The sequence below is a fragment of the Nomascus leucogenys genome, chromosome 20 (genome assembly GCF_006542625.1).
Source record: "Nomascus leucogenys isolate Asia chromosome 20, Asia_NLE_v1, whole genome shotgun sequence".
NCBI lineage: Eukaryota > Metazoa > Chordata > Mammalia > Primates > Hylobatidae > Nomascus > Nomascus leucogenys.
Genome location: NC_044400.1, coordinates 4,058,003 through 4,081,606, shown reverse-complemented (window position 1 = coordinate 4,081,606; position 23,604 = coordinate 4,058,003). Strand labels below are relative to the sequence as shown.

Sequence of the window (23,604 nt, the reverse complement as noted above, 5' to 3'; positions counted from 1 at the left end):
GACTTGAATTTTATGTGTGTTTACTTTTTCTAATTAGTAGGCAAATTTGCTGTATTACATTGGTTTCTTTTTTTACGAAACCAAATTTTAGTTTTTATTAATTTTAGACCTTGAATGACAATCTATACATTCTTTATGTATGTACATGTAATTTTTATTGACATCCAAGTTTATAAGAGGTATAAGCAACAGATCATTTAGGAAAGATGAAAAATCATATTAAATCGAATGAATTGCTGGTAAAATGCTTTTAATTAAAAACTACTACGATGGAGATATTAAAAGAAACTCAGTAATATAAAAAGTTAGGGGCCGAGTGCGGTGGCTCATGCCTGTAACCCCAGCGCTTTGGGAGGCCAAGGTGGGTGGATTGCCTGAGGTCAGGAGTTCGTGACCAGCCTGACCAGCATGGTAAAACCCCATCTCTATTAAAAATACAAAAATTAGCCAGGCGTGGTGGCACATGCCTGTAATCCCAGCTGCTTGGGAGGCTGAGGCAAGAGAATTGCTTCAACTCAGGAGGCAGAGGTTGCCTCCTGAGTGCAGAGATCATGCCGCTGCACTTCAGCCTGGGTAACAGGGCAAGACTCTGTCTCATAAGAAAAAAAAAAAAAGTTGGGAAATACTCTCAAGTGTATCTGAAGATAAGAACAAAAAACAACCATGCAAAACTTAGATTTATAGTTTAAATCCATGGAAAGATCTCTTAAGATAAACGAGGTTGAAAAGCACATCACAAAATAACATGCACACTGTGATTTCATTTATGTAAAAAATGGACAGAATAATAAGTATGCAATGTTTACGAATGTAAATGTTTACATCCATAAAATAAATTTTTATACTATCTATACCATAAAGACATAAAGTATGTGCCATATATATTAGTACCTCAGTACATTAAGAAAAAATCTGGAAGATAGTTATCAAATTACATGCTTTGTCTACAGAAAGCATGTATGTGGGAAGGTTGACGAATTCTTTTTATTTAATCTTTAGCATTACTTGGATTTATTTGTAGCAATAAGCTTATATTCATGTAATGATTTTTGATGAGAAAATATAGTTACGTATTGAAATAAAAAATGACCCAGGAAAATTGCAGTTCTAGTCTAAATAGCCACATGAATATATCCCTAGAATATCTTGAAGAGAATATAGTATTGGCTAACAGTCATCATAGCTTGATAGAGAATAAAGTCTGTCAGTCTTATCTAACAGGGTGAAAAGCCTAGTCAATTGAGGAAGGAACAATGGATATAACGTAGTTTTTAAATATTTTGCTTCTTACTGAAAAATGCACTTCTCACTGTCCTGGAAAAATAATAGACTGGGCTGCTGGTGATAAAGGATGTCAGTTATAAAGTGGTAGACAATTTCAATCTGAGAAAAGATATATGAGAATAAGATGAACTTTATTATTTTAATCAGTGATCCAAATTATTATATGTTCACTCAAAATACAGATAGTATAATCATGTACTATTTTTGTAATGTTTTCTATAATCAGGTACTGGTTTGAATAGAGGACAAAAATAAAACAGAAGGTTTGAAGACTAAGTACTTCTTTTTAAGTGACTGAAACATGTACTTGAAAAACACTTTAAGAATCTTTGTAAAATAACATTAAACTGAGTGTGTAAATATGCCTTGTAAAAAAATAAGCAATTAGAATTCTGTAGAGTTAATCACTGTGCTTTTGGGGAGGACCTGAGTTAATCAGGGTTTAGGTGGAGTTTAGATACTAGTTTGTCACAGAAGAGGGTAATTCAGGTAAAGACAAAGCTTCCAATGGGTGAGAGGATTGGGAAGCTTATTTTTACTAGTTTGAAAGCTGGGATTAAAATTCAGAGCAGCCTGGTAAATTAGGGAAATTATTAGAAATAACATACCGTACCTTTACTTTTATGGTTCTAAAATTTTATTTCCCTGAATGTAGTTTCGGAAAGAAAGAAGTAGAGAAACGGGTAAAAATTATTTGCCCAAAACATAAGGAAATGAATAGGTCCTTGCAATTATGATGAGAGAGTCCATTAGAGTCTGAAGTAAGTGTTTTCTGAATATAAAATGAAAACACTAGTTAAGGCAGCAAACATGCAAGAATACTAGCTAAGGTTCTTTTTTCTTTCACAAATAAATTTTTTACCCAGGTTGATCCCTAGGATCAATAGTAAATAGTACACAATTAAAAGTATTAATCATATATAAATGCTAAAAGGAACAAAAGATACAGCTTATGTTTTCTCCATTTTCTTTATAAGTTTTGTTTGCATCTAATTTATTTCCAGGTACCCCTATGATGTAAATTACCATCCAGTCTTCACCTACTGCCAGAAATTGAACTTTTTTATTTCTTCTGAAAGTTTAAAGAGCTCTTTCTAATATGGCTCTGTATTTTTTTTAGCTAAAAAGTCATAGTGAATTCTTTAAATGGTAGTTATTGTTGACTCAGTGTTTCTCTCTTTTTCACAAAGGGTTTGCCAGTGTCTTTCTTTGACAAACATATGTTGTTACTATTATGTGCTCACTGGGATAGTGAGCAAAAATAGACATAGGTCTTGATCTCCCGGAACTTATATCTAAAGATAGAAAAGGATATTAATGAAATAATCATACAAATAAATGCAAAGTTGGAACTGTTTCAATTGCTGTAGAGAGGTACATAATATGAGGGCTTCTAGAAGGAGAATTTACTCAGTACAATCAAGAGGAATTTTTTTTTGGAGGAAGTGTTTATTTAGCTGAGATCTCAAGTAAGTTAATTTGATCAAGATGAAGAAAAGAGTTTTCTGGGAAGAAGGAATAGCATATACAGAGGTTCTAAGGTGGGAGGAAGCATAGTACCGAATTACTAAACAAAGGTCAATGTGGCAGAAGTTTAGAGCAAGAGGTTTCATGGTAGGTGATGATGCTAGGGAGTTAGGTAGCCAAACTGCAGAACTTCATGTAGACCAAGCTTTCCTTTATCCTTAGGTTTAATATTTAAACTTAGACTAATGTTCCTTAAGTTTAATAAGAAAAACCTACTATTAGTTATAAAAGATTTGTGTTATAGAAGTTCATTTTTATTTCAGTTTAAAACCAATAATCCTTTTTGCCATAGAATCATGGTTACAGTGACAGGTCTCATAAGAAACCCTTTTAACAGAAATAACATTGGAAACCAGTCAACGTAGTGTCATAAATATAACCAGGTAGAAGTTAGAAAAGAAAAGGAAGGAGATTAAAAATTATGTCTATATGTATTCAAAAGAGCATTCTCTGGGTATGATTGACTAAGCTGTGAATAATGAAGAAAAAAGCCTTACTTCAAGTGCATTAGGCTGGTGCAAGAGATCCTAACAAATGATGGTGAGGGACACATTCAGCTGGACAGCTTAGAAGATCCTTAGCTGGCACCTGGATATAGAACAGTGTGATAATGTCGAGCAAACCGAGATAGAAGGAGAGTAGAAGTATCGCATTCATAATTTGTTCTGAATCTAGCACATATTCATATCAGTTGTTAGAATATAAACATTTAAAAAGTTATATACTGGTAAGAAATGCAGAGCTACCAAATGTCAGCAATACAGATGCCAACTTTATTTTGATTATGTTTAGAGTGATTTCATACAGCTAGAAGTGATTATAAATTGCTCAGTTGTACTATTTTAGGCCATAATGTTAGCTTTGAATATCTTAGTGTGTATCACTTGGAGTGATACTTTAAAGAGGAAGTTGAAGAAATTTAATTTTTTAATTCTTATTTTTCTTTTAACTGATTGTCAATAAATTATCTTCATTTCTTCCCGATCTTAAGTTTTAAGCCTCCTTGGACACCAGTTTCTGTCTGTATTAAGTAATTAACAATCTAATAACTGAAGATTCAAGGAATGCCCAAAGTATTAAGAGCATTATAAAAAAATAATTGATTAAGCCACTTTTATTAAGAAGAAAATATCACAAAGATGTAATAAATTGTAAGAGACAAGGAAGATATGTACAAGTCTTCATTAAATAAACAGCGTACCACATAACAGTTGATGAATTCTGCCAATGCATGAAGTTGAAAATTGATGAAGGTACTTCATCAGGTGATCTTGAACTTAATTTTCTCGCATTCAGGTACAGCAGACCAGGCTTTTACAGCAGATTGGCATCTCAAAATAAGAACTATAGAATTTAGAGCTTATTTATTTGTTTACTTATTTTTAAAACATTCCAATTGAGACAATACCAGCATTGATTCATTTTCCATGCAATATCTAGCAGGCTACTTTTAATTAATAGACCAATAGTGTTCGGAAAGCTTATTAGAATGTTTGACAGCCTGGGCACCATGGTGAAACCTCATCTCTGCAAAAAATGCAAAAATTAGCCAGGCATGGGGGCAAGTGCCTGTAGTCCCAGGTCCTTAGGAGGCTGAAGTAGGAGGATCACCTAAGCCTGCGAGGTCAAGGCTGCAGGGAACCGTGATGATGCCACTGTACTCCAGCCTGGGTGACACAGTAAGACCCTGTCTCAAAGCAAAAGCATGTTTGAAAAGACAGTTTACTAAATGTATCTAATAATTCTAAGAGGTCAGTGTACCTCTTAAATAGAAATGAAGTTTCACTTGTGCATTTTTCAGGGATTGATACGTTTCTTCTATTTTACAGCTTTCTACCGTCGTTTAGCAAAGTATATTCCAAGGTCCTCTAGTTCTGTGATAACTGAATAGGTATGATTATCCTCGCACCTGAAAAAACCCAAAAGGCTGCTTTATCAAATAAGGTTTAAAAACCATGATTATGATTAACGAATGCTAGATAAACATTTATACTGCAATATTTTTCAAGGGGTCTTGATATGTAATTCTTCTGAACTTCTAATAATGGTCACTAACATTTATTGAGTACTTAACTTTGCGCCACTCATTGTGCTAAATGTTTTGTAGACATTATCTTATTTCATCATTGTAACAAACAAACATTCTGAGGAACATACTTAATGAAGTGTTTCCTCATATTTCACTGCTTATAAACACCTACCCAAAAACTTAACGTGAAGAATACAAAAGTGAGACAAACATCATTTTCTTTTGTTGCATCCTTAACGGCTTTGAGAAAGAAAGGTCATGAAAATTACTTTTAAAGTTAAGTGCTGAGCTTATCAATATGTTTTTACACTCTTCTAATTACTATTACTCACAGATGACCAATGATAAACATTATACCCTTTTTATTAATAGGCGAAAACCTGTAGAGCTTTCAGAGACATTCCTGGGTTTGAACATTGGCTCCATAGACTGAATACTACGATATAGAACCTTTAACGAGCTGTTAAGGTTCTGAACTTCAGTCTCTTTATCAGTAAAATTAGTATGGTAATGCATATCTCAGAGTTGTCATGACTATGAATGGTAGAGTATGAAGCCCTAGAATGTTGTGGACATTCACGGACATTCACTAAATTTTTTCATTTTCCTTCTCTCCTATTACTAATAGCATCTGCTACCATAGTAGATGAAAAAAATGAAATAAAATGGATAAAGTTACCTTTATTAAGAACAAAATATCACAAAGATGTAATAAATTGTAAGAGAGGGAAGATATGTACAAGTCTTCATTGAATAAGCAGGGTGCACTATTAGTAATAGTAGAAGGCAAGAAGGAAAATGAAAGTATATTACTATTAATAACTGTTTTAGAATCTTTATATTATGCGTCAAGAATTTTTTCTCTTTTTCTTTTTAGAAATAAAATTATCTGTTAATCTTAAAGCTATTTTAAAGCTTTCTTGAACTCCTACATTTTTCTGAGGACCTGATATACTTCATTTTTGTGCTGTTCTGCACTTTGCCAACACAGTAAGACCAACAAAGTGGACATCTGTAAACATGAAACTCAGATGGTAGAGAAATTTGAATAAATGCTCCCCAATTTGGTTAATGTAAATACTCTACTCATAACTTACAGCATTGGTTTTGGTGATTGTTATTAAGTTAACAAATATGTAAATATATTTTCTTTCCTTGTCTTTGTTTCCTCACATTAGGTAGGCAATATTGCAAAAACATTAAGAGCACGGACCCTAGAGCCAGACTGTCTGGATTCAAATCCCTGCTCCACCACTTAACTAGCTATGAGATATTCTGTGCCTCAGTCTCTTCATTAGTAAAATGGGCCTAGTCAGTTGTGTCCACCTCAGGGTTATTTAGTGAGTTTAGATATAAACAATGCTTTAGATGTATACAATGCTTTAAAAATGCCTGGTACATGCTAAGTGACACAAAAGTATTAACTGTTATAGTGATTATATGTGTTGTCTTTATATTAGTTGTACTATAGAAAATAGTGACTAGTATATTATGGTAAATCTTTAACTTGGTAATATTTCATTTGGTACAATAAAACAAATTCTATTTATAGTTCTTTGAAATGTATACCAGACTTTTCAAATGACACTTTTATGTGTCTTTTTACATTTGCCAGATTCTTTACATTATTTTTTTACATCTTGTTGAGGGAGATAGTGGGAAAAATATCTTTGTTGTTTCTCATAAAGAAACAGACATACAGAGTGTTTAGGACCTTTTAAAGTATAGCAATAAGAAAGTCAGTGGAAAGACTAAAATTAGAACCCAACATATTCCATGTGCCAATGTGTTGAGCCAAGCTATCTGTTCTCCTTATTGAGAATTCAAACAACAAAACTATTAGTTGGCATTCTTCTCATTGAGAATTCAAACAACAAAACCATTAGTTGGCAAAGTAAATGTAAAGATATGTTCTTCTATTCTTTAAAAATTGTATTAGCTTGTGTCCGCTTTTGATATATCCTCTTACTTAAGGTTGGTTCACTCAAAGATTACTTGAAAAGTTTGATTTAAATGGCTGTAGACAATTAAGTATTGGGCTAGCCATCCCTTAGGACATTGCTCAGTTGTACTATTTTAGGCCATAATGTTAGCTTTGAATATCTTAGTGTGTATCACTTGGAGTGATACTTTAAAGAGGAAGTTGAAGAAATTTAATTTTTTAATTCTTATTTTTCTTTTAACTTATTGTCAATAAATTATCTTCATTTCATGTTGATCATAAGTTTTAAGCATCTTTGGACAGAAGAGCTGAATATCTTTCTTAGCCATCAACTGGCTTTTTCTCCATCTTTGATGAACTAAGTCAAAAACTCCTATTTCTCATAGTCAGTACTCTAGTACTATATATGGGCTCAGTGTGCTCTTGTGAGCCATCCTAGAAACTTAACTGTCATTCTTAGTATTTCATTTCTATTGAGTGATTCCAAGTTTCAGGGAATAAATTAGTGAGCAATGAGGTTTAGAACAGCACTAGATTTATAAGGTGAACAGTATCTATATTTTAATTTACATAGTAAAGAACATTTTAAATAGGTTTTTATTTTTTCTTATTTAAACTATTACAGTGTGTATAATTCATAAGTTTAAGAAACTGATGAACAGTTTGGTTGGGGGACCAAGAAAATAATAAATATTGGCAATCAAAACACTCAGAAGCATTTTTAAAGAGATAATTATAAATGGTTGCATAGATAACAAAAAGTGTCTAATTTCAAATTTATAATTTATGATCATAATTGCTTAAGACATAGGGTTTTTATGTAAAGGCAGAATGAATTTTCTCTTCCAAAATAACCAAACGTAACGTTTAGTATACTACTCTAAAAATTGCAAACACTTAATGGAGATTTTTACATAAAGGCCACTTTTATTGTGGAAAACTAAACGAAGATAATTTGTTTGTTTCAAATAACCAAGTATTGACTGGATTCTGCTACACAGTATCCCTGGTATTTTTTCATATGAAATAATGCTTAAATGTTATAAACAAGTTCTACAAAATGTTCTAAAATCTTTTTTGGTATTTTCATATATTCACTCTGCATAGAATCAGGAAACCTAATCACCCAGTAACCCAGTTTGAAAACTCATATTATTTTGTAAATCCTAATGTAATTAAACCACTTTAAATTTCTGCTAAAAAATATCAAGTTATATTTACATATGCTTTTTTAAAGTTATGCCTTGTGAAAAATATCTTTAAATGAGACAGTTATAGACATCTTAGACTATTAAGGTTAACATCAGCTGCTAAGAGACATCAAATCCTGATTCAAGAGAATAGTAATGTTTTCATAAGCAGAAATTTTTCTCAAAGAGAAAAAACATAGAATGTGCAGTGTATTCACATTATAAATGCAGTTAGGAAAAAATGCATTTACAGAAAGTCTCAGGACTTGACAAGCAAGCTCAGGTTTTTCATAGTGATGTAGAGAAGCATAAATGTTCATTAATTCAGTTACTCATTCTAAAAATATTAAGTACTTGCTGTATGCCAGGTATTCATCTATGAATAAGACAAGCAAGGACTATGGAGCTTATAGTCTTTCCATTGAAGACCAATACTAAGGAAATATTTATAAGTGATATACATTACAAGAGAACAAACAGTTCTTTCAGCTATTTAGAGAATGCAGATAAAAGTTGAGTTGTAAAGCAAACATTTCTAAGTGATAATAATAAAAGCGTTAATTTCTTATTCTCTCAATGTTTTGGATAAGGAAAAAGAGACCCAGAAAAGGTCTCTTATCCAAGGTTATATAACAACTGGTATATCTGGTACCTTGGTATCGCCATAAGAAATAAAGCAGGAATGTGAAAGAGAAGAAAGGCAGGCAGGATGCCTAGAAAGTTGGACCAGACACTGGATTTCAGTGTAGTCTATATAACAGGAGGAATCACATTTTTAAAACTTTTTTTATGCTTGTTTTATACATTGCTTTTCAGTTTCTTTTAGCATTTACTAAATCTTTCAGGACTTTGCTAAGTTCCATACATCTACAAAATTTCTCAACAGGAGTCTTATGTCCCTGGAAGCAAACTATGTTGGTACTATGCTTCCTAAATCTCATCTCTACAAAAACTTTTCAGGGTTATATCTTTTTTTTTTTCTCGTTAAAGAAGGTTGTTTTCTTTAATTACCTTGAATTTAATAAGTACAGTCTTATCATTGCTGACAAAAAAAAAAAAGAAAAAGAAAAAGAAAACTTGAGGATTTTGGGAAATTAAGGACACATTTTTTTTTTCCTGGGATGGTTTCGATGTAACACCAGTTTGAAATCTTGTTACTGTGAATTAATTGTCACTGTATCTGATAATAAAAGAGTTTATAATAAGTTAGAAAGCGTATCCCATCAATCACATTTAAGGTTTTGACTAAACTAATGGATAAAGATTTGTAAGGAAGTTGGGTGATTTTATCTTACTGTCCATTGTATTTTTTTTAATTTGGTTTTTGATGTTACTGTTTATACCAGGTTAACAAAGGGTTTGATTTTTGTTTCAAAAAAATATATTAAATAGAAAAACTGAGTACACATCCTAATACTTACTTTGACTTTGGGACAGCAAAGCACAATTATAGGATCACACTTTAAGAAGTAAATAAACTGTTTGAAAATTGAGTCTGCAAAGCTAGACATAGTAACAACAGGAAACATCCCACCTACAATGCATATGGCAAAGGAGAAAGACAGTGCAGCAGACTACAGACAAAAATAATAGCTGAGAGCTGAAAACAAGTATTCTGCTTTACAACCTTAGATCTGTCATCTCAAAAATAGAGATAATCTTTCTTCAAAATATAATATGGTGATGTGAGCATATTTTAATTTATAAGAAAAATCTTTTTCTTTAGTTATCCCATTTCATATTTTTTCATTCTTTATAGTTGAGGGTACATTGTCTCCTGTATGTTTTAAACCTTATTATTTTTCTGGTGTATATTTGTTGTTTTGTCTCCTAGGGACACATACTATTTTTACTTTACTAATGTGCCAAATTTTAAGAAATTTAATACCTAAAAAACTGAATATGCAAAGTTCATAAAGTAAATGGTGAAAAGATTTCACTGAAGAATTGCTTTAAATAGAAAGCTCTTCTGATGTACTTAAGTGTTTGTAAAGTCACTTCCTACCCTGGGCTAAAAGAGACACAAGAAAACTCGAGGCTTAAAATGTTGGAAATCACTGTTGCTTGAATAGTAAGCAGAAATGAGGGTAAATCATTTCGGAAATTTTAAGTATAAACTAATGAAAAATTGCTCTGCTATAGAAATTGCATTTTCATCTAATCGTCTGAATATATTCATTTTATTAAGTGGGTTACTACTGTGTGTTCTTTAATTTCATTATCTTCAAGATTAATTTATAGAGTCTATATGAAAATACTATGTGGAATAGGAGTTATATTTTATAAGGAGTTGTTATGTTTTAAGGAGTTATATGTTAAAATGACATTATCTGGTGAATATCAGTTAACCACAAGGGTACTGGCCAGTCAGTTATGTTTCAAAATACCTGTTACTTAGTTTGAGAAAAAGTGACTTTGGGCACATATTCCTGCTTCTTATTTTGTAAAAGGGAATGCTGTGGTTTGTAATACTAGGCTATTGTCTAGTTTGATTCAAAGCACCCTACTCCATTCAGCCTGGGCAAGATAGTGAGACCCCCGTCTCTACAAAAAAATTAAAAATTAAGGGTGGGAGGAGGGAGAGGATCAAAAAACTACGTTTATGTATTGGGTACTATGCTTATTTCTTGGGTGACAAAATAATCTGTGCACCAAACTCCCGTGACATGCAGTTTACCTATCTGACAAACCTGCACATGTACCCCTGAACCTAAAATAAAAGTTAAAAAGTAATAACTAAATAAATAACAAATAAGCTAGACATGGTGGCACGAGCCTGTAGTCCCAGAAGGAAGAGGTGGGAAGACCCCTTGGGCCAAGAGGTCAAGACTGCAGTGAGCCATGATTGTGTGACTGCACTCCAGCCTTTCACAAAAAAAACCCTGCAAAAGCACCCTACTGGTAGATAATATCTTCTTTAAAATTATAAATAATGTCATGTTCATTAAATCTGATTGTATATACTATATGGACAGAATAGATTATCCAGCCTTTCGATTCTTTAATTCTGTCTGTGATCTAATTAAATAAAACTAAGTTACTTTGATATATATATGGGTATTTATATCATTATTAATTCATAATAGGCAAAATAAATAATTGCTATAAGTGACAATGATAGCTTTTTAAAAAATACAGCCAACATTATTTCTGTTATATTTATTCAAACTCCCAATTTTGATACCAAACACAATTTAATCTTTATCATATATATGTATCCATTAATTTATTTTTGGCCCCATCCTTAACAGTTAAACGTATTATGGCAGTAGTTTTTGTTTTTGCATGCGTTTTTCTCCTAGGTCTGGAATAACGATTCTTGACCCTGTGGGTGCACATTAAAATCATGTAGGACCAGGCCCTAAATTTTAAATCAAAATCTTTGAGGTTGGAGGCCCTGGTATTTTTTAAAGCCCCTCACGTGATGGCTTTACAAAATAAGCCACAAAAGCACTGGTAGATGTTATCTACCAGTAATATGCTTTTGTGGGGTTTTGTTTGTTTGTTTGTTTTTGAGTCAGGATCTAGCTTTGTCACCCAGGCTGGAGCGCAGCTGCACAATCATGGGTCACTATAGCCTCGACCTCCGGGCTTAAGGGATCCTCTCACCTCAGCCTCCTGGGACTACAGGCTCATGCCACCATGCCCAGCTTATTTATTGAAGTCCAGCCAGTATCGAGAATTACTGTGCTAGGGCTATGATCCCCTGTGTTAACATTTTCTTACCTTGCTCTTGAAGGATCATTAAACACCAGTTCACGGGGAGTTGGAGGGCTGACGACACTACAGAATCTGGACTCTATGACTTGTTTTGGGTGTAACAGGAGGGTGTGATGAGGAATTTCTGTGAAGCTGACTTCTGGATCCTCAGCTTCAATTACTGAAACTATGGAGAGACATGAAAGCACCCCACCCCGGCTCAGGTCAGGAAAGAATTAGGAGAGGGGACTTCTGACTGGTTAGGTGAAATTGAGGAAGGGTTAGAAGTTCAGGAAAGTAATACTTAAAAGTAGCAGATTGTATAGACACTCTTGTTCTGAAGTACCTTGAAATGGATTTGGAGAAGAACCACCATCAGGCCATCATGGATGATCTTTCTCAGGAGAAAGATGAGAATCAGTTTACAACAGGCCATCTAGAGTTTTCACTCTTATATCTGTACACACGTTACACACTTACGCATACTCATGTACATCATACACACAAACACTCGTTATTCTAAAGCAAGTAAGATGACATGTTTTGATGCAGAGATTGATTACTGGGGCAAAAGAAGGTTCTGCTTTGGTATTCACTGCCTTTCTTCTACTTTCCACCCATCTTTCCTCTCTCCAAAAACGTAAAAATCCTTTAATACCTACTTACTTGTACTTGAAATTTTTTAAGGGGAGCAAACTTTCTTTTTAAACAGATAAGAAAGTCTTAACATGGAAATATACACAGAAATCTTCTCAGAGCATTGTATAGTCTTTTAACAAGTTAAAGCCATCTTTATCCTTTCCTATATTTTAATCTGAGAGAGAGTGATAATGAGAGAAAAGCTCTGGCCACCTAAAGGGGACTGTCTTCCACTTCGTTGTTTACTATTTACTTTTAATTGTGAAGAAAACCTAAAAATATATGTGCAAAAATACTTAGAGTCTACCAAACCTCTGCTGGGCACTTTAGTTGCAGATACATCATTAGCATATAATACTCTTGCTTTCAAGAGACGTGGAATTTCTCTTTTATAAGAATCTATGCAGATATAAATAGTAAACACTATAATAATGAGAATTGTTAGGTGGATATTACTGTGATTCAGAAAAGACATACTTTTTCTTCCTCTCTTTTCTACATGATAACTATTAAAAAAAAAAAACTAAACATACTGGTGATCAAGGCACTCATACACTAAGAGTTCAGTGATGATACATCTCTGTCCTTTCTTGGCAATTTTTGCTACCATTTATTTTTAGTGCCTATATAACATTTTAAAGTTGCATCCTCCTTTTTATGACTGATGAGAAGCATATGCCTCTATGAGGAAAAAAAGGTATTTATGACTTACAGAAAAAAATTTCTCACAGCTATGAGTAAGCTATAGGGAACTGAAAACAAGAGGCCAAAGAACTTTTTTTTTTTTAATGGCCTTGGATACATAAAGATATTTAGACCAGCTTTCAAAAATAAGAACAGTTTTTAAAATTTACCATATCGAGCCTCAGTACATTATTCTAAAACACAGCTTTATAGTTCCTCTATAATCTACATTAAATGAAGAGTAAAATAAAACTACAAATTTAGGAAGATGAGGACAAAAAAAGCTACAAACAAGGTAAATAAGAAAAATTGCAAACCTCAAATCTCTTACAAAGAAAATTATGATATTAACAGTTTGCTTACTCACATTTGGTAATTGTATACAGACTGCAGAGTGACTGCCTGTACATCTGAAAAAGGGGAAAAAGGACCTAACTGGTGTTGCTGAAAGAAATTTTACAAATAAAGGGATCGATCTGGTAGCTGGTCAGGTTTATTTTTACCTGGGATTTAGGGCTTCCTGAGGCAATGTAGCCTTTACCCTTTTTTAGGTCTTAGCTCCCTTTGAAAATCTGATGAAATCATTAGATTTGGGGAGTAGGATGTCTTGTATAGAAAATTTTGTATGGGCTTGTTTATGTATTTCAGGGGGTTTGTGAGTGCTCTGAAAACAAATGACCTCCTAGACCACCTGTATCAGAATCACCTGAGTTGCATATTAAAATTGCAGACTATTGGACTCCACCCTAATCTTATTGTATGAGAATTTCTAGGCCTGGCGCTGTGGCTCACACCTGTAATCCCAGCACTTTGGGAGGCCAAGGCAGGTGGATCACGAGGTCAGGAGATTGAGAACATCCTGGCTAACACAGTGAAACCCTCTCTCTACTAAAAGTACAGAAAAGAAAAAAAAAAAAAAAATAGCCAGGCATGGTAACAGGCACCTGTAATCCCGGCTACTCCTGAGGCTGAGGCAGGAGAATCACCTGAACCCAGGAGGTAGAGGTTGCAGTGAGCCAAGATCGTGCCACTGCACTCCAGTCTGGGCGACAGAGTGAGACTCCATCTCAAATAAATAAATAAATAAATAAATAGACTTTCTAGTTACTTAGGCTCAGGAATCTAGATTTTAACAAGGATTCTCTGATGGTTCTCTTTTCATCACTAAAGTTTGAGAATCACTGCTCTAGAGCTTTATGGGTTACACCAGTTCTGCCTTTGGCCTAGAAGCAGGTTTTCTTATTCCCTGTTCAGTGATACTTGACTCACCATATGTTGCCTACCAATTTCTTACCCATCTACAAAAGAAAGATATTTGTGCTGGGTTGATCATTTTAATTGAAGGAAATAAGTCATTAGAAATACATATTTTAGATCCTGGGTCTGTCAGTACATATGATTTGCAAAATAAGTAAATTTAACTTATTTCCAGTCTTTTGTAAAACATATTTATTTGCTCTAAAAATGTATCTGCAGTTATTTAAGTGTTTAATATGTCAGACTGGGATTTTCAATTATAGCTACTTGAAAATACTGCTAACTCAGAATAATTGAGGTCGGATCCAGTGTAAATTTTGGGGAAGCATGACTTACAGAATTAAATTAAAAATATATGCAGTTTAACTTCAGATGTACGTAGTGATATGAACTGTCTCCAAGAAGAGTCATCTCTATATCTGAATAAAGCTTATTTGTAATGCATATATTAAGTGGTGTTATGTAAATCAATGCTTTTAAGATAATTTAAAAACTGCTTGGAAATAATATGCAAAATTTGACCAAACATTTCCTTGCAAATCTTGTTATGGTCTTAATTTATTTTTGCTGGTTTACTTCACAGATAAATTTAGAATTGAACTTTAGTCTAGTAGGGACATGCCATTATCTCATTTCCAATTATTGGATCTGGATTAATGAGTGAGTATGCCCATGGGGCTGAACTATTTAGTATTAAGCAGAAACATTTTTATACCATGACACTTAGAACCAGGTTATAAGTCTAGTATTCCTATGACTTTTTTAAACACAGAAGAAAAAGTTTCCTAGACAAGGATTATGCCATGTATTTTAGTAAACTTTCTCATCAAATGTGTTGTTGGGAGTCACGACAGACCAGGTAAAATAATGTAGATGACTCAGTGAAGGATACTTGTTGCTAAGAGGAAATAAATAAATATAAGATGATTAATGGGTAAGTTAGAAATACCTTTTCTGTGTGGGAAAAATATATGCTATTGTTATTATTATTCATTTGTATAATAAAAGTACCTATTAATGTTTATCTGTGTCTTTCTTTCTTAAAAGCAAATTAAAATTAGTTCAGTAAATATTATGTAAAATCTGTTATTCCTAAAGTCCTTATTTCTGGGAAACTACATGAAATACGTTACAAAAATTTTTCATGTCTCCTGTGGTCATCAAATTTATGTAAAAATAATAGTTTCAGTAGTTACTCTACAAAGATTAAAATTTAATTGGTGATTTTCCTGCTGCTTCTTATTTTCCTCAGTAAAAAATTATGTTTTACTATAATATGATACTGCTTTTTATGGTATATTGTTTGGTGACTGTTGAATTCAATTTCTTGGTTCCCTTTGACTTTGTCCTCATGTATTCCTCAATGGCACACACATGCACACATGCACACAAATACATCATTATGTCTCTGTAATAAGAGGTGTATTTTATTTTCCTATTTGACAAAATGAAGTATAATGGTTATAATAGCAGCTTACTTTTGATAAGCATACTAACTGGTACATAGTAAATACATACTGTGCATGCATTATGTCATTTATATCCACACAGTCACCTTCCAATTCAGTACAATTTTTATTCCCATTTTACAGATGAGAAAGCATATTTTGGTGAACTCAAGCAAGGTTATACGACTAGTAAATTTTAAATGAGATTTAATTTCAGTACTTATTAACCAGTATGCTTTGCTGAATTTGAACATTACTTTAAAATATAACTTCTAAAGTGTTCATATTAGAAACCTATAAATATACATAGATTTGTCTCCTCTCTTATGAAGAACACATGAAGGAAAGAAAGGTATTAATTTGGTTGCTTATCATATGCCAGACATAGATATAGACGCTTGTATGTATGGCATTTAATCCTTATCTGTGAGGTAGGTCTTTTTATGCCTTTCTATAGATTTAAATTAAAGGTTCAGTTTAGTAACTTGCTCGAGGTTATACAGAATGTGGCAGAACTAATATCTGACCCCATAGTGCTTATAACTGGTAAATAAAAAACTTGGATTAGGTCACTTTCTCAAGTGTACTGGAGACTAATTGCTCCAAGATAAAAGGCAGATAGACTGTTACCTACTAGTAAATGTAAAGAGGAAATGTCATTTCTCTTCTTTCTCCATCGTCTTTATGCTATTATGTTAGAATTTGTATATAGCAATCTAGAAATTTTGAAAATTTCCCCTCTTAATCCTAGAATGGATAATAAAATTGTTTCCTAATTTATGTATACAATCATGGTTCACACAAGTCAAACAGTTCACCAACGGTTTGTTGTTAGTATTGTCTTAATGAAGGTGTTTTTTTTTTTTTTTTTTTTCCTGAGACAGAGTCTCGCTGTGTCGCCAGGCTGGAGTGCAGTGGTGCAATCCCGGCTCACCACAACCTCCGCCTCCCAGGTTCAAGCGATCCTCCTGCCTCAGCCCCTCAAGTAGCTGGGACTACAGGCATGTGCCATCACACCCAGCTAATTTTTGTATTTTTAGTAGAGACGGGGTTTCACCATGTTGGCCAGGACGGTCTCGATCTCTTGACCTTGTGATCCGCCCACCTTGGCCTCCCAAAGTGCTGGGATTACAGGCATGAGCCGCTGCACCCAACCTTAATGAAGGCTTTTTATATACTAGTGATGTTATGAAAGAAATAAAATACAAGGTTTTCAAAGATTTTGTGATTGGTTGAGAAATCTACTTAAACACATCAAAATAATTCAGCATATGATTAAGTTGTAGACTGAGTGGTTAGCAGTAAGTCACTGAGATCTTTCAAACTCAGTATTTATGTAATTACTCATTAATATCTCCCACAAACCTCTTTTGCTTATATTTACTTTCTTGGATGGTGCCGTCCCTGTCTACCCCAATTCCCCAAGTTAGAAATATAGTCCCCTTCCACCCCTTCTTTACCTTCATAGTCAGCCTATCACCAAATCGTATAGAATTGTTTTCCTTCCTAATTCGTAAGTCCGCGCAGTTCTATCTTTGTGTTACGCATATTGCTGCTACTTTAGTTCATTCCTTGACTAGAGTATGGTAGTAAGTAGTCTCCTTAGCTAATTAATCTGCCTCTGACTTTTCTGTACTCTGGGCCATATTCTGTCTTTTGCTGAGTTGTTACCAAACATAAACCTGGTTATGTCACTACCCTGATTAAAAACCTTGTGGATTGTTCCTTTTTCTTGGTTTATATAAAATCCTATTTTCAGTCTGACATATAAGCCCTTCATCTTTATATCTTATGTCAACTTAGACCTCCAGCTTCATCTCCCATTACTTTTCCCCTTATGATGTCTTTCATTGCAGCTAACCAACCCACTTCCTCTTCAAGATTATGTTTTGCTCCTTCAGGTCTCCTTGGCTTTGTTCACATGCTGTCTTTTGTACAGTGCCTCTTGCCTTATCCACCATCTCCCCCAACATAGTTACTGCAAATCCCAAATCAGGTGTCACTTCTTATCAAATCATCCTGGCCATCCTCAATTTTCCCCTTCTTAGTTAATGATGCACTCATTTAACTTTTATGATCATGTAAGATGGTTGTCTTTTTACTTTTAGTGTCAATCACCAAGATTATCAAGTTCTTGCTTTGTTTTCTTTTGCATCTTCAAATCTAGCTCAAGCCGTAACTACGACCATGACCTTTACAAAGCGTCATACAAACCTGAATTGAAGTAAAGGCTCTGCAACCAAAAGAAATGGAGTACATTTTGTGTGGAGACAGAGGAAGTTTTAAAAAGGATCATGGGCAATGGCAATTTTAGATGTTTTTTACATCCTGCTTGGCCAGAATTAAGCAGATAATACCTGAATATACCAGAAGGCCAAATTGGAAGATGTAGAAATTGTTAACCAATATTTTTACCAAGTGCCTTGATGAATGTTTGTGTTTGTGCCACACAGGCACTAGGGGTACAAAGATGAATAAGAAAGGAACTCTGCCTTTGAAGAAATTTAGAGTGACTAGGGGAGAAAGACATGTAAATAAATGTATAAGGTCATCTAGAGTATTCATTTAATGAAGTAATTGTAAAGAACAGCAAGCAACCGCTTATAATGAGAATACCTCCTTTGGCAGAATGGCCCTAAGTCCAAAGTGATACCTTAGCTAAATTTTAAGTTATGAGTTGGAATTCTACAATTGCATAAGATGGTAAGGGCTTCCTTGACTAAGGGAACAGCATGTGCAAAGACATGAGTTACAAAAGCAGTAAAACTAGAGAACCCATTGTTTGTGAGATCTCATACATAGGGTTGTTTATTTTAGAAAGCCTCATAAAGAAGCCTCTAGTAAGATAGTATAGGTAATTCCCAACTTAAATATGCTGTCTTGAAACAATCCTCTTATATTAATTTATTCATTGTTCTTTCCCTTTGAAGTCTAATGTGGATAGGAGCATAAACTTTGGTGATGATTAATTTAAGTTCAGATCCTGAAATATTCAGTCTCTGTAAAGCATCATTTTACCTGTTCAAAAAAAGGTTACTAACTACCTCCTCCTCATGGTTTTTTGGAAGATTCAGAGAGATAATGCATACAAAGTTGTTGACACAATGCCTGGTCCGTCTCAGTAGGACTCAAGAAATGTTAATCTATATTAAGGCTCCCGATAGGCCTTTTTTGGTTTCCCACCCATTTATTTAAGAAATGATTTTTTAAATGCTTACTACTTATTAGGTGCTGGAATTACAAAGATGAGTAAAACACAAAATCTGCCTTTGAAGAATTTATAGTTTAGTGAGGATATGCACATAACCTATGTTGAAAATCAACAATAATAATACAACCTGGCAAATGCTTTAGCAGAGAGTTTTGTGAGAAAATAAGAACTGAGGGAAATCTATTTTTGGACATTAGGAAAGTCTTCTTCAGGAAGGACTGACATGAAGAATGAAGAGCAGTTTGCTGTTTTGGAGTTGGAGAGTAGAGAAGAGTAAGGCTTTCCAGGAATGAGGAAGAACATATTCAAAAGGAGGGTCAAGGTAACATGACTTGTTTAGTAAAAGACAAATGATAAGAAAACCACTAAAAGACAAAAGAATGGAGTAGAAAACAGGGGACTGAATGTACTCAGGGGGAACTCTGTGGTTGAAAAGTCCCCCAGAAGGCCTGAAGTTACTACTTTGCTCCCTTGAGAAAACAGAAGTGAATAAATTTCCTAGGGTGGGTATGAGATAAGCCTCTCTGTGAAAAATTGCCCTGTCTCATCCTGGGATATTGGAATAGTCTAGTCCACTCTTCTGACATGAATTCTTGTGTAGTCCCAGAAAGTACTGCAGTGCTCAAAGGGTGAGGCAAGAGGAGCAAAGAAATAGAATTTCATTAGTGATGTTAAGTGTCAGAGAAGTGGTGCCAGCAAGAGTCATATTGACCACATTGTGGGAAATGGTAAAAAAGAAGCATTTTCCTGTGGTTGCTGGGAGTTTCTGGTAACATGTGATGGATTGACTGGACTGTGGCTTGACTAGACAGTGGCATCAACCTGTGTATTCACTGGTTCTCAGCTGCCCAGTAATTGTACCCAGAAATTGGACATCACCTTAGCTCTTTAGAAGCTAGAAATCTTGTGGCAAGTGGATTTTGTGCATCCATTCTTCACTTTGCTTTGAACCAAAGGAGGAATTTGGATAGCACTGGAAATTTATGGAAATCTGTCAGTGGGAGCTAGCCATAGAATAATTGTTATGCTGTGGTTTTGCACTCCAGCTGTATTTCTAGCTAGTTAGGACTATGGCAATATCTTTTGAACAAGAAAGCAAAGAGGAAAAATAACTGAAATTTGTTGAGTAATTACTGTATACCTAGTACTGTAGTACTTGCTTTCTGTGGGGGAGAGGGGTGGATTTCATTTTTTATTGAGGCAAAATCCACGTAGCATGAAATTCACAATTTAAATCATTTTAGAGCATGCAATTCCTTGGTTTTCAGCATATTCACATTTTTGTGGAGCCATCACCAAATCTAATTCCAGAATATTTCTATCTCCCTGAAAAGAAACCCTATACCTGTTAGCAGTAACTTCCAAGTACCTCCGTCCTTCCCATATCATCTGGCAACTTCTAGTCTACTTTCTAACTATATAGATTGGCTTATTCTGGACATTTCATATAAATGGATTTACATAATATGTGGCCTTTTGTGTCTGGCTGCTTTCACTTAGAATAAGGTTTCATTCATATGCTAGTGTGCATCAGTACTTCAATCTCCTTTATGGCTAAGTAATTTTTCATATGGGGATGTACCACATTTTGTTTATCCATTCATCAGTATTTGATGATGGACATCTGGGTTGCTTTCACTTTTTGGTTATGGATAATGCTGCTGTGAACATTTGTGTACAAGTTTTTGTGTTAACATATATTTTAACACATTCCTAGGAATGTAATTGCTGGGTCTCATGGTGACTCTATGTTTAACATCCAAGGAACTACCAAACTGTTTTTCAAAGTAGCTGCACCATTTTCATTAGCATACGAGGATTCCAGTTTCTCAACTTCCTTACCAACACTTGTGTCTTTTTTGTTACAGCCATCAAGTGAGGTTGAAATTTTATCTCATTTGGTTTTGATTTGCTTTTACTGATGGCTAATGATGTTCCAAATATTTTCATGTGCTTATTAGCCATTTGCATACCTTCTTTAGAGAAATATTTATTCAAATCCTTTTCCATTTTAGAGAAATGTTTATTCAAATCCTTTTCCACTTTTTTGGTGCTTGCCTTTTCATTATCTTTTTATTATTGAATTGTAAGAGTTCTTTAAACATTTTGGATACTAGACCCTTATCATATAGGATTGCAATTTTTTCTCCCATTCTGTGTGCTGTCTTTTCACTCTCTATAATGTCATTTGATCCACAAAAATGTTGTCTCATTTATTTTTTTCTTTTGTTACTTTAACTTTTGGTGTTAATTTAATAGATTATTGCCTAATCCAAGGTTATGAAAATTTACATTATATCTTGAAGAGACTACATCCCCCCCATTGAATTGCCTTAGCACTCCTGTCAAAAATCTATTAATCAAAGATGGGTGTATTTCAGGCTTTCAGTAATATCCTGTTGGTCTGTACATCTCTCCTTATATCAATACTACACTGTTTTGATTACTGTAGATTTGTGTAGTAAGTTTTGAAATCAAGAATTATGTTTCCTAACTATAGTTTTTTTTGTTTCTTGATTTTTCTAAGATTGTTTTAGCTATTCAGGGTTCCTTATATTTTCATACGAATTTTAAAATCAGCTTGTCCCTTTCTGAAAATGAAAAATAGACTGTTGAAATTTTAGTAGGAGATTGTATTGAGTCTGTGGATCAGTTTGGGAATTATTGCCATCTTAACAGTAGTAACTCTTCCAATCCATGAACAGTATGTCTTTTCATTTCTGTACATTTCCTTTAATTTTTTAAACAGTGTTTTGTAGTTTTCAGTGGACAAGTCTTACACTTCTTGGCTAAATTTATTAAGTCTTTTATTCCATTTAATGCTATCGTAAACAGAATTGTTTTCTTAATTTCATTTTTGGTTTGTTCATTGCTAGTTTTTAGAAATACAACTACTTTTTGCATATTAATTTTGTATTCTGCATCTTTGCAGACCTTTTTAGCTCTAAAATATTTTAGTGGATTCTTCCAGGTTTTTTTATACATAAGATTATGTCATCTGCAAATAGAAATAGTTTTACTTCTAATCTGGATGTCTTTTCATTTTTGTTTTTCTTTTTTTTTTTTTTTTTTTGCCCAGTTTCCCTGGCTGGAATGCTTAGTACCATATTGAATAGAAGAGGTGTGAGCAGACATCCTTTTCTTGTTCCTGATTACTTAGGGGAAAGCTTTTACTGTCTTACCATTATGTTAGTTTTGAGGTTTTCACAGATGTTCTGTCAGGCTGAGGAAATTTCCTTCTGTTCTGTTTGTTGAGTGTGTGTGTGTGTGTGTGTGTGTGTGTTGTCGTGAAAAGATGTTGTATTTTGTCATATGCTTTTTCTGCATTTGTTGAGATGATCATATGGTTTAATATAATCATTTAATTATGATATAATAATTCTTCTAGATTATAGTGTTTTGTTGAGTATTCTTGAATTTATATTTATAAGAGCTATTGATCTATAGTTTTCTTGGGATTTCTTTGGCTTTTGTGTCAAGATATGCTGGTCTTACAGTGTGAGTTAAGGAGTATTCTTTCCTCTTCTGTTTTTTTAAAGAGCTTGATAAGGATTGACATTAATTTTCCTTGAATGGTAGAATTCGCCAGTGAAGCCATCTAGTAGTCCTGGGCTTTTTATTTCTATAAGGTCAGTAGTGACATTCTCATTATCATTCCTAATTTTACCCTTCTCTCTTTTTTTTCTTGGGTAGTCTAGCTAAAGGTTTGTAAATTTTGTTGATTATTTTAAAGAACAAACTTTTGCTTTTGTGGGTTTATTTTTCTCTTTTGTTCTAGCCTCAGTTTTGTTATCTCTGTTGTAATGTTTATTTTCTTATGGTATAAGACTGTTATTGAGGTTTTTTTTTTTTTTTTGAGATGGAGTCTCACTCTTGTAGCCCAGGCTGGAGTGCAATGGCGCAATCTTGGCTTACTGCAACCTCTGCCTCCCAGGTTCAAGCAATTCCCCTGCCTCAGCCTCCTGAGTCACTTGGATTACAGGCATGTGCCACCACACCCAGCTAATTTTGTATTTTCAGTAGAGATGGGGTTTCTCCATGTTGGTCAGGCTGGTCTCGAACTCTCGATCTCAGGTGATCCACCTGCCTTGGCCTCCCAAAGTGCTGGTGTTACAGGCCTGAGACACCATGCCCAGCAGAGATCTTTTTTATTGTGGGCATTTACAGCTATAAATTTCCCGCTTAGCACCGCTTTTTCTGCATACTGTAAGTTTTCATATGTTATGTTTTTGTCTTAATTTATCTCAAAGTATATCTAACTTTCCTTCTGATTTGTTCTTTGACCTATTGATTATTTAGGAGTATGTTGTTGAATTTCCACATATTCATGAATTTTCCAAATTTTCTTCTATTAAATTATCATTTCATTCCATATAGTCTGATAAACCCACTTTGTTTGGTTTCAAACTTTAAAAAATATATTGGTGTTTGTTTTCTATACCATAAACATGTGACTTATCCTGGAAAATGCTGTGTATTTACTTTAGAAGAATGTGTATTCTGTCACTCGAGTCCAGGAGGCAGAGGTTGCAGTGAGCCAATATCGCATTACTGCACTCCAACCTGGGCGACAGACCAAGAGTTCATCTCAAAAAAAAAAAAAAAAAAAAAAGAGACAATGTCTATTCTGCTACTTGGGGTGGAGTCTCCTATAGATGTCTGTTAGTTTCTAGGATTGTTCAAGCCTTCTATTT

The 23,604-nt window shown here is 34.0% G+C and overlaps 1 protein-coding gene across 2 annotated transcripts in view; it reads left to right on the top strand.

Moving 5' to 3' along the window:
- MBD5 (methyl-CpG binding domain protein 5) overlaps positions 1-23,604 on the top strand; it is a 466,846-nt gene that overhangs the window by 8,643 nt on the left and 434,599 nt on the right. The gene's annotated exons all lie outside the window — the stretch shown is intronic.